At 33.7% G+C, this 9766-nt stretch overlaps 1 long non-coding RNA gene across 1 annotated transcript; it reads right to left on the reverse strand.

Moving 5' to 3' along the window:
- Positions 1–8507: 8507 nt before the first annotated feature.
- On the reverse strand, positions 8508–9060 carry LOC131629302 (uncharacterized). The gene is made up of 2 exons (XR_009292008.1): positions 8765–9060; positions 8508–8678 (listed from the first exon to the last, which is right to left on the reverse strand). It is a non-coding gene; the product is annotated as an uncharacterized LOC131629302 (long non-coding RNA).
- Between the last annotated feature and the right edge of the window lie 706 nt (positions 9061–9766).

Below are 9766 nucleotides of genomic sequence, written 5' to 3' on the forward strand. Positions count from 1 at the left end.
ATAAGCTAACTGAATATTCCACAATATTCTGTGGCTAATAAATCGGCTGATACACTTGACAGATCAGCTTCTGCAAACACGATGTCATACCTACCTTGTTGTAACATCTTGTTAGACATGTTGAAATCGGTATGATATGGCATTTTATTCAACATGTTTCTGCTAGGTTGGTTTTACCACAATGCATGCCAATCTTAGAGAAACTACAATCTCCCCCTTTGGCACATTTTGGCTAAAACAACCAAATAATCCTTGCATCAGAAGAAAAGTAGCGAAAGAAAAACAATGTCGGGTAATAGCCCACCTCAACACATGCTAGCACACACTAACAAAGTGTACGGCAGAAACCAGAAGCAATTTAGCATACTCCCCCTCAAGCACCTCCTGTGCCCAAATTACTACTATTACTACTACTCCCCCTTTTTAGACACAAAGTGACAAAGATAGTAGAATAGAAACTTAAGCACTTGTTGATTAAGAAGTTTTTGGTGCAAGCAAAATTAAAAATATCCTGGGCACTTAACTCTTACAAAATCATATACTAAAATAAACAGAATCACAACGCGGGTCCAAATAAAATCACTTGACCAGCAGTCATGCATCAGCAACCAAAGTAGAAGCTCCTTCTTCTCAAATGGTACCATCAGAAGTGGTACCAAATTCAGCATCTTTAGCTCTTCCACCAGCAGATGCAGCTCTTGAAGTAGTTGCTATAATTATTCATGAATACATACCCCAAGTTTTCCTCTCAAATTATTAAATTGGTTTGCATCTAAGGCATTAGTGAAAATGTCAGCTAGTTTCATTTCACTAGCTACGTGTTCTAGAGCAACAACTTTATCTTCAACCAGCTCTCTTATGAAATGATGACGAATATCAATATGTTTAGTCATGATGTGTTGAATAGGACTTTTGGATATATTTATGGCACTTAGGTTGTCGCAAAATAATGTCATGACATCTTGTTTGACATTATATTTAGTCAGCATTTGTTTCATCCAAAACAGCTGGGAACAACTGCTTCCTGCACCAATATATTCAGCCTCAGTTGTGGATAGAGACACACAATTTTCCCCATAAAGAAACATCCTCCTGAAGTACTCTTCCTATCATGAACACTTCCTGCCCAATCAGCATCACAATATCTTATTAATGAAGAACATGATCCATGAGAGTATAACATACCACAGTCGCTTGTCCTATTCACATATTTTATTATCCTCTTCACTTGATTAATATGGCTGACTTTGGGTTCAACTTGATATCTAGCACATACCCATATAGCAAAGGCAATGGCAGGTCTACTGGCTGTGAGATATAGTAGATTGCTTATCATACCTCTGTAGAGACTTTTATCCATGCTAACACCTTTCTCATCTCTAAATAGTTTTAGATGAGTGGGAGCAGGTGTTCTCTTGTGACTTGCATTTTCCATCCCAAATTTCTTCACGATATTCTTAGCATATTTTCTCTGAGAAAGAAATATGGAGTCTTCCATTTGTTTGATCTGTAGACCAATAAAGTAGGTTAGCTCGCCCACAAGGCTCATCTTAAATTCTGACTGCATCTGCTTGACAAAGTGTTGAACCATTTCATTTGTCATTCCACAAAACACAATGTCATCAACAAAAATTTGAGCAGTCATGATCTTTCCTTTTACTTCTTTAACAGAGAGATTTTTGTCAATACCACCTTTCCTGTATCCATTTCCACTAAGAAACTCTGTTAGTGTTTCATACCATGCTCTAGGAGCCTCACCTGTTTCAACCCATACAGAGCTTTTTTCAACTTATACACGTGGTTAGGAAAACAAGGATCAACGAATACCTTAGGTTGTTCCACATAAACTTCCTCGTTCAGGAAACCGTTTGGGAAATCACTCTTTAAGTCCATTTGAAACAACTTAAACTTGAGAATGCAAGCTACTCCTAAGAGTAATCTGATTGATTCAAGTATAGCCATAGGAGAAAAGGTTTCATCAAAGTCAACTCCTTCAATTTGAGTGTACCCTTGAGCAACAAGTCTTGCTTTATTTCTGGTAACCACACCTTTTTATCAAACTTATTCTTATACACCCATTTAGTCCCAATAACATTTGTCCATTCAGGTCGTGGGACCAAATCCCATACTTCGTTCCTTTTTAATTTTTCTAGCTCTTCTTGCATGGCCTTGATCAAGAACTCATATGTTAAGGCTTCTTTGACATTCTTGGGCTCAACTTTAGAAACATGACAAGAGTTTGATATTATTCCCCCTGTTCTAGTGGTAACTCCTTGATTAGGATTTCCTATAATAAGTTCGTTGGGGAACCCATACAACCTAAAGCAAAAAGATCTTATATGTCTAAATCGTCCACAGTGATGACATCTCTAGTGCTGGAACTTTTGTTGGTGCAACTAGTGCTACTCTTGTCACGATGTTGAACCATTTGATTTGACATTGTTGATACAGCCTTATGAAGACTGAAAACTGGAGCAAATTCCTTTGTCTCGTTGAATCATAGGCTACTCATGTCTCTATTCATTCTCCCCCCTTCAAGGACCTTTTAGGACTTAGCACCTCTGAACCTTGTTATCTCGCTGTTATTCTTTCTGAAAGTCCTTGGAGTTTCCTCCAAGGTGTCATACCCCAAAATTTGCCCACTATATTGCAAGCTTTTGATTCATAAAACAGCTCAAATAGTCAACAGTCGACTAGTTTGACCAAAAAGTCAACTGTGGTCAAAGTACAGTCAAAATTCCTGATTTATGGTCAACATCCTCATTTTGAAGTATCATTCATCATATGATCAAGGATTGATCATGATTCATCAAGGAAAGTTCAAAAATCAACAAAACCTAAAAGTTTCTAAATTAGGGTTTTCATAGGAGAAAGTCAACTGAACTTTGACCAGCCATAACTCCTACATGGCATATCAGAAATTTCCCGTCCAAAACTCATTTTGAAGGAAATTGAATTCTCTACAATTTTGTCTATCACATGCCAAGTCCAAAAATGCTTCATTTGAGAGATATGGATCAAAAGATTATAGGTCGTTTTTGAAAGTCAACCAAAAGCAATTTTTTTTTTTAAAAACAATATCATCAAGATAAATTCTTCAAATGGAAAAATGCTTCCAAAGTGGCTTGTAGATGACATCTTGAGGTTTCTAAAAAGTCCTAGAACTCATCCATATCTTAAAAATTGAAGGAGATATGCCTCGTCAAAGTTGGGCAATTTTAAAGGGAAAAATGTGAAATAAAAGGCCCCACAATGAATTTCTTTGCAAAGAGGCCCACTATTTTATGATCCAATCTTGCTATACAAGTCGTCTAGAAGTCGCAATCTGAATACCCCGAATTTTTAATCATTATTTGATTTTTAGTGAATTTAATTCATTAAAAAATGGATGGAAATCAAAGATATGGGGAAATTGTGAAGAGATTTGATTTAATTTTGATTATCAACTATTTCCAATCATCATTTATGGCATATTTTTCAGTTCAAATTCGTACATAGGGTAATTAGGAGAGATTGAAGCAATTTGGTCAAAATTAGAAACATTGAAAAATCATGTTTCAATCAAATCTCCAAGTTTTGATTCAAAAGGATCTTGCAAGGTTTGGTTGACCTAAATTCACCTATTATATAAGCATAACACGTCCAAAGCATAAGGGGGAGGGATTGGCAGCTTCATAAACTCAAACAAAACTCACAAAATCTCAAGAAAAAATCAACTTCGTTCTTGGAGTTTGGTACCAATTCAAAGGCTTTAGAAGGATCAAACGTGTTGCTGGAGCCTTGTTGATCGTATCCCAATCAGAATCGAAGCCTGCCACACCTGGAATCGACGCCTATCAACTCACGGTTTAGCCATTTTTTTAAGATTCGATTATCATCATACAAGCATTATAAACATCCATTGATCGCATATTATGGTTTGTATTAATGTTTATAACATGTTTGGATAGTTGGATTTGAGTTTTGATGCAGGTATCACCATGGAAGCTTGAAATTGGGAACCATGGAAGCTAGCGAAATTGGACCAAATTAATGCCCTCATCATGTTTAGAAATTAATTTTGGGTGGAAATCTGTTTTTGATTGACATTTATTGATTGAGTTTCATGAATTTAGAAACTGCAAGTCTTGGCTACAATGGAACTCGCACCTAAATCATAGCAAGTTCGTAGCAAAATGTCCAGAAAAAAGAAATAGCAAACGAAGAAGATGAAGTGGACAAGGCGCGCATTTGCAGTTTGAATTTTTGGAGAACATCTTGTTTCATATATTATATTATTCGCGCATGTTATTAGCAGCGACATATAAGTGGCGCGCTTGGTTAGAGGCGAGGGTTGGTAAACGAAGGGTCTTGTGTTCGATCCCCATTCGGGCCATTATTTTTTTTCTTCTTTTAACAACATGTTGTTTGCTATAGATCCAGTATTACCCTCCCAGCGTGACTATGGTGCACTCTCGTTCAAACAAAACCTTTTCTTTTGCACACAATTTTCTTTTTAACATAGATTGTCAAAAAGGTTCCTGTGGAGTACCACAAGTATGATGGGTGCTTAAAATCTTCCCCTTGTATAATCAACACCCAAACCTAAGATATCTTTGTGTTGTTTTTGTTTTAAAAACTTCTTTTTGGGTTTATTTTTCTCTTTTCCCATTTCCTTTGGAAACAATAAAGCGTGGTGGCGACTTTCACTGAAATAATGAGTCAAGTCAATCCAATGGCTTTGATCTCAGATTTCCCCTTACAATAGTAAGATAGATTCAGTTCAATAAGTTTATCAAGGGTAACTCTCTAACTTAATCTTCTCTCATTACCTCACTTTTTCTTCCTCTTATTTTTCTCAACCATATTTTCAACTCCTACCTCTTTGTCAATCTTTTTCTCATTCTCACTTGCTTATTTTCTCTTATCATAAGCCTTAAGGTATGAAGGTACTACTCTATTTCTCAAATCAATAGCTTTGTTAGTCTCATTTTTTAGGAGGTCTATCGTGTTTCCTACAAATCATATGCTTGAGCTAGGCCGCGCTGCTATTTGTTTAGATAACTGACCAAGTTGCATTTCTAAATTTTTTAAGGAAGATTTGATTTTCCAAATTATGGTGTTCAGATTCTTAGCTATTGCTTCTTGATTCCTTCCAACTTGTTAAAAATTTTACTTCAAAAAATTGGTTAAGGCTTCTTTCAAAAGTGATGTATGTAACACCCCAAAATAATTAGATTATTTATTTAATAATTTAATTGGGAATTTTGTCATTGATTTATGAAGTTATGTGATGTTTTGATGAATGTGATGTGAGAGGTGGTCCTATGCGTACTAGAGCGAGAATTAAAGAGAAAATGGGTAATTTTAATAATTTTAGATAAATAAAATAGTTAGTTAGAATTATTTTAGTTAGAAATATAGAATAATATTAGTGTTAGAGATGATAAGGGCGTAATGGTCAATTGTAAGAGGTTAAGTGAGGGTGAGGGTGGAAAGACCATATTAGAGGTCCAAGGGATAAGATTGACAAAAAGAAAATATTGAGGTTCGAGCGATTTATTCTGTACGGGGATTATCATGGAACACAAGGAAGAAGAAGCGATTGCTGGAAATCTAGGGTAAGGGGTTATCATGGTTATTATAATTGGTATAAGGTTTAGGTAATCGTGGTTTGGGCATTTCGGGTTTGTGATTGTTGATGATAATATGATGAATATGGTGAATTTGATGTTATGAACATGATGATATTGATGTATGTTAATAGAAATGATATTTTTAGGTGTGATCTTGCAATATTTCATGAAGTTTGGGTTTTTGAAATTGGGACAATGGGGTTCCCGTATTTCTACTTTTTAGAATTCGTAAAACTGTTTTCACAAGGTGCAATCGATTGCAATGCCAAATGAATCGATTGCACTATCAAATTTTTGTGCATATTTGCTTCTGTTTCAGTAAGCAATCAATTGTTGTGAGGGTGCCATCGACTGCATGGTGTGAAAATTTTGAAATTTGGCCTCTCGAACAGGGTGCAATCGATTGTTGTCTGGGTGGAACCAATTGCTTACTGTTTGACAGCATTTTTGTAAATTTTGAAAAATTCACAACTTTTGACTCGGGTGTCCGTTTGACGCACCGTTTGAACCTACAAAAAGATAAAAACATTTTCTATCATTTAAAAATAATCTTGAACATAGTGAATGATTATTTGATGGAAGCTTATGTCTTTTGTATGGAATTAGTCATGTACGTTCGTAATGCGTTGTGCTATGAAGTGTTTGACGTTACTATGGTGATATTATGTTGTATTTATGATGTGTTTGATGTTCTTATGAAATAATATGAGGTATTTTGAAGTATGTGATCATATTATGGTGAGTATATGAATGATGACGTGTTTTGACTAGTTATGGTCATGTTTTTCTTGTGTTGTTGTGCATCATGCATTCAAAGCATATGTTAGGACTTTGGTCCAGTGGTGAAATGTTAGGACTTTGGTCCATTGGTAATTTGTAGTACTTTGTTCCAATGGTGATATGTAGGACTCCAGTCATGTGGTGGCATCAACCTCATTGGATGCGTTTATAAGTTGTGCTTTGGTTCCAAGTGGGAACCGATCGTATTGGTGGGGTCTTTGGAGGTAGATGACTTAATGTCATCAGTTATGTTTTGGTACCACATGCATGAGTATATGTTGATACATTTCATCGTATGTTACATTGCATATTTGAATATATACGTGATTGATTGATGAAGTTGTGATTTCAAGCGATGTTTGCGCTTGCGTTATGAACCGAATCTTGTTTAAAATTGAGGTGAACAATCTAATAATATAATAATGAGGTAATTGAGTTGATATTGGTATTATATGTGATATGTGATGTTATGTGAATCATATGAGAATACTGATGTACCTACTATACTTATTCCTTGCATCTTTTTTAATGCTTGTGATTTCTCACCCTTTCTGTTTGGAAATGTTGCCTCGATACATGGGTAACTTGCAGGTAACCATGAATAGACGAAGATGCTCGATGATAGATTAATGGATTCTTTTAGTTGCTTTATTTTGATAAAGAGTGTCTTGCTCTAATACGTAACATCGGGGTCTTTGGGATCATTTAAATTCGAACTATATGTCCTTTGTTGGCATGATATATTGAGATGCTTTATATGGTTTTAATATGTTCTAAGCCTGGCTAATGAGTTAGGAAGTGTGATGATATTCTTATTTGAATTATTAAATAAAGATGTTTTTGAGATTATAATTTCCGCTGCGATGTTTGAAGTTCTTGATGATATTTTCAATAAAATAAATGTTTCAATTTTTGAAAACCCGTGTTACAGAGCAGGATGTCTTATTATGATGTTTTACATTAAGATTTGATGCCCTTCTTGGTGATTTGTGATTGAATATTTATTATTTATTTGCGTAAATTTCTTGGGGTTAAGAAGGGTGTTACATTAGTGGTATCAGAGCAGGTCGGTCTGTTCGGTTTGGTTGTCTAATATTGTTTGTCTTTGAGTACGCGACAAGTGTGTGAAACACTGTCAATGTTTTTTTTCTCTAACTACTTGGTTGCAGAAGTGGGTTTGAAATAAGTGGGGTAGAGATTGTGCTTCTTTGAGATAGTTCAGGTGTGAACAGTTGGTTTAGTGTGATGTGAATTGCATGAATGTCTAACTTTTAATAATTTCAATCACTATACTAAAATATGTTTTTTTCTTTGTAAAAATAAGTAAAATTACATGTATAGTATAAGTAAGTTACATTAGCTACTAAAAAGCATATGTCTCTATTTTTCTTCAATTTGATAAATGAAAGACGATCCCAAAAATCAAAATCAAAATTGTAAGACTTAGTTAATAAAGTCATTATAGAATTTAATGCATATATGTCCTTGATATTGACTAGTAAAGTGTAGCACATGTGGTTTTTAGATGTAACTATCCATGGTGTTGTGAGTGAAACATTTGAGCGATGTACAAAAAAGAAAAGAGAAAATAGGGATCAAAGCGATGTTAATGATGTGGTGAATCACGTCAAAGTAATAAAAATGAAACGAGAAAAGGGGAATTGAGGCGATGTTAACTTGGAGTCGAAGGGGTATGAAAAAATATGGAAGTGGAGACTGAAGTGATCCTTAATGTCATTATCTTTACCAAAAGGATGGAAGCGGAGGAGATAAAGGTTTTAATTGATAACAAGGAAGTAGTAAATCTGCTTTAATGGTTGAGAAACTGAGATGAAATATAAGAGTGAGCACATTTGAGAAGAATTACGGAACAAACAGTTAAAATCCTTAAGGAATTCATAAATAGGAGGGCACAATACATTAGTACGATGGATAATGGTCAGGCCCATAACGTGGTCTGGTTAGCCATAAGAGAAGGAAACAATACATGGATTAAATCATGTAATAATACTAAATGGATATATTTCTTAGATTTCTTTGTATTTTATGAATCAAACATCATAAAAAACAAACAAAAATAAACAAAAGTTTCGAAAATTGTTTATCAAAATATAAAGAAAAAGACATAATGAGTTATAATTATATAAGTAAATTTTGCAAAATGTCAATTTCTCGATTACATTTTACTGCATATGATCTCACAAAGCATACACGAGATTTATTTATTATTGCTAGAACTTATCAAGGATGAAGCAGTATATGTATGCATCAATACTCCAGCACCTACAAAATAAAAAGAACTTTTTATATACTTTATTTGGTTAAGAAAACTAAATTAAATTTTACGAGAAACAAAATAGGAAAATAACCTTGTCATGCAAAGAGATATGATATTGTTCGCAATTTTTTTTTCTACAGTCTGCCACACAAGCATCAAAATCGCGGACGGGAGGATTTCTAATACACATACCGCGACACCTTATAGTGCAGTAAGGTTCATTACCGTTGTTTAACTTTAATTCTTGAGATTGAGTGATTCTTTCAGCTTGTATTATAATAAACATTAATACTAGGATCATCACAACAAAATTTTTAATTTGACTGACAGCCATCACTCTGCTCAAGTTCAATTCAAATTTGCAACTTTGTGATGTTTCAAACTTTGCACAACACTCACTTTGCAAAATGTTTTCATTAGACCCTTATTTATAGGGCACATTCTTTTTTTATTGAATTTATAAATTAGAATTTTTTAAAGTATTTGGATATTTTATTAATAACATTTAAGACACATTAAAAGAAATGTACAAAAATACTATTTTTTTAATTACATATTTGTGTGAAATCTTATTAAATAATCAATTACAATCCATAATATTTTATAACTTATATTTTTTTATCGTATTAATAATTAACAATTTTTAATACTTTAGATAAATTTGTTGCGTTGAGAAAGAGTTTTCCAACCTATTGTGTTTCTTCTCTAATCGATGAATTAGCATCTATAGTTGCTTGCAATATATATTAAATCTATACAAAAAAATTATATTGACCAAAACGTTTTGAGTTTAAGACCCCATAAAAACAATAATAAAGTATTCCTTCATTGTAGTTTAATTAATATTAATATTCCCTTTCTCCGAGTCCTTTTAGAATAGGATGATTGTTGAAAAAATTTAATTAATCTAGAATTAAAAGGTGTAATACATTACTCCCTCCATTATATTTTATTTTCACCTTTAACTTTTTAGACTCACTTAATAAATGGTGTATTTTGAATATATGTAGACTATATTTATTAATCATTCAATGAATCTAAAATGTTTAGTTTGCTTATACAAGAGAATGGAGGGAGTAAGTTATGTTATTAA

The sequence above is a fragment of the Vicia villosa genome, unplaced genomic scaffold (genome assembly GCF_029867415.1).
Source record: "Vicia villosa cultivar HV-30 ecotype Madison, WI unplaced genomic scaffold, Vvil1.0 ctg.000547F_1_1, whole genome shotgun sequence".
NCBI classification, from domain to species: Eukaryota; Viridiplantae; Streptophyta; class Magnoliopsida; order Fabales; family Fabaceae; genus Vicia; species Vicia villosa.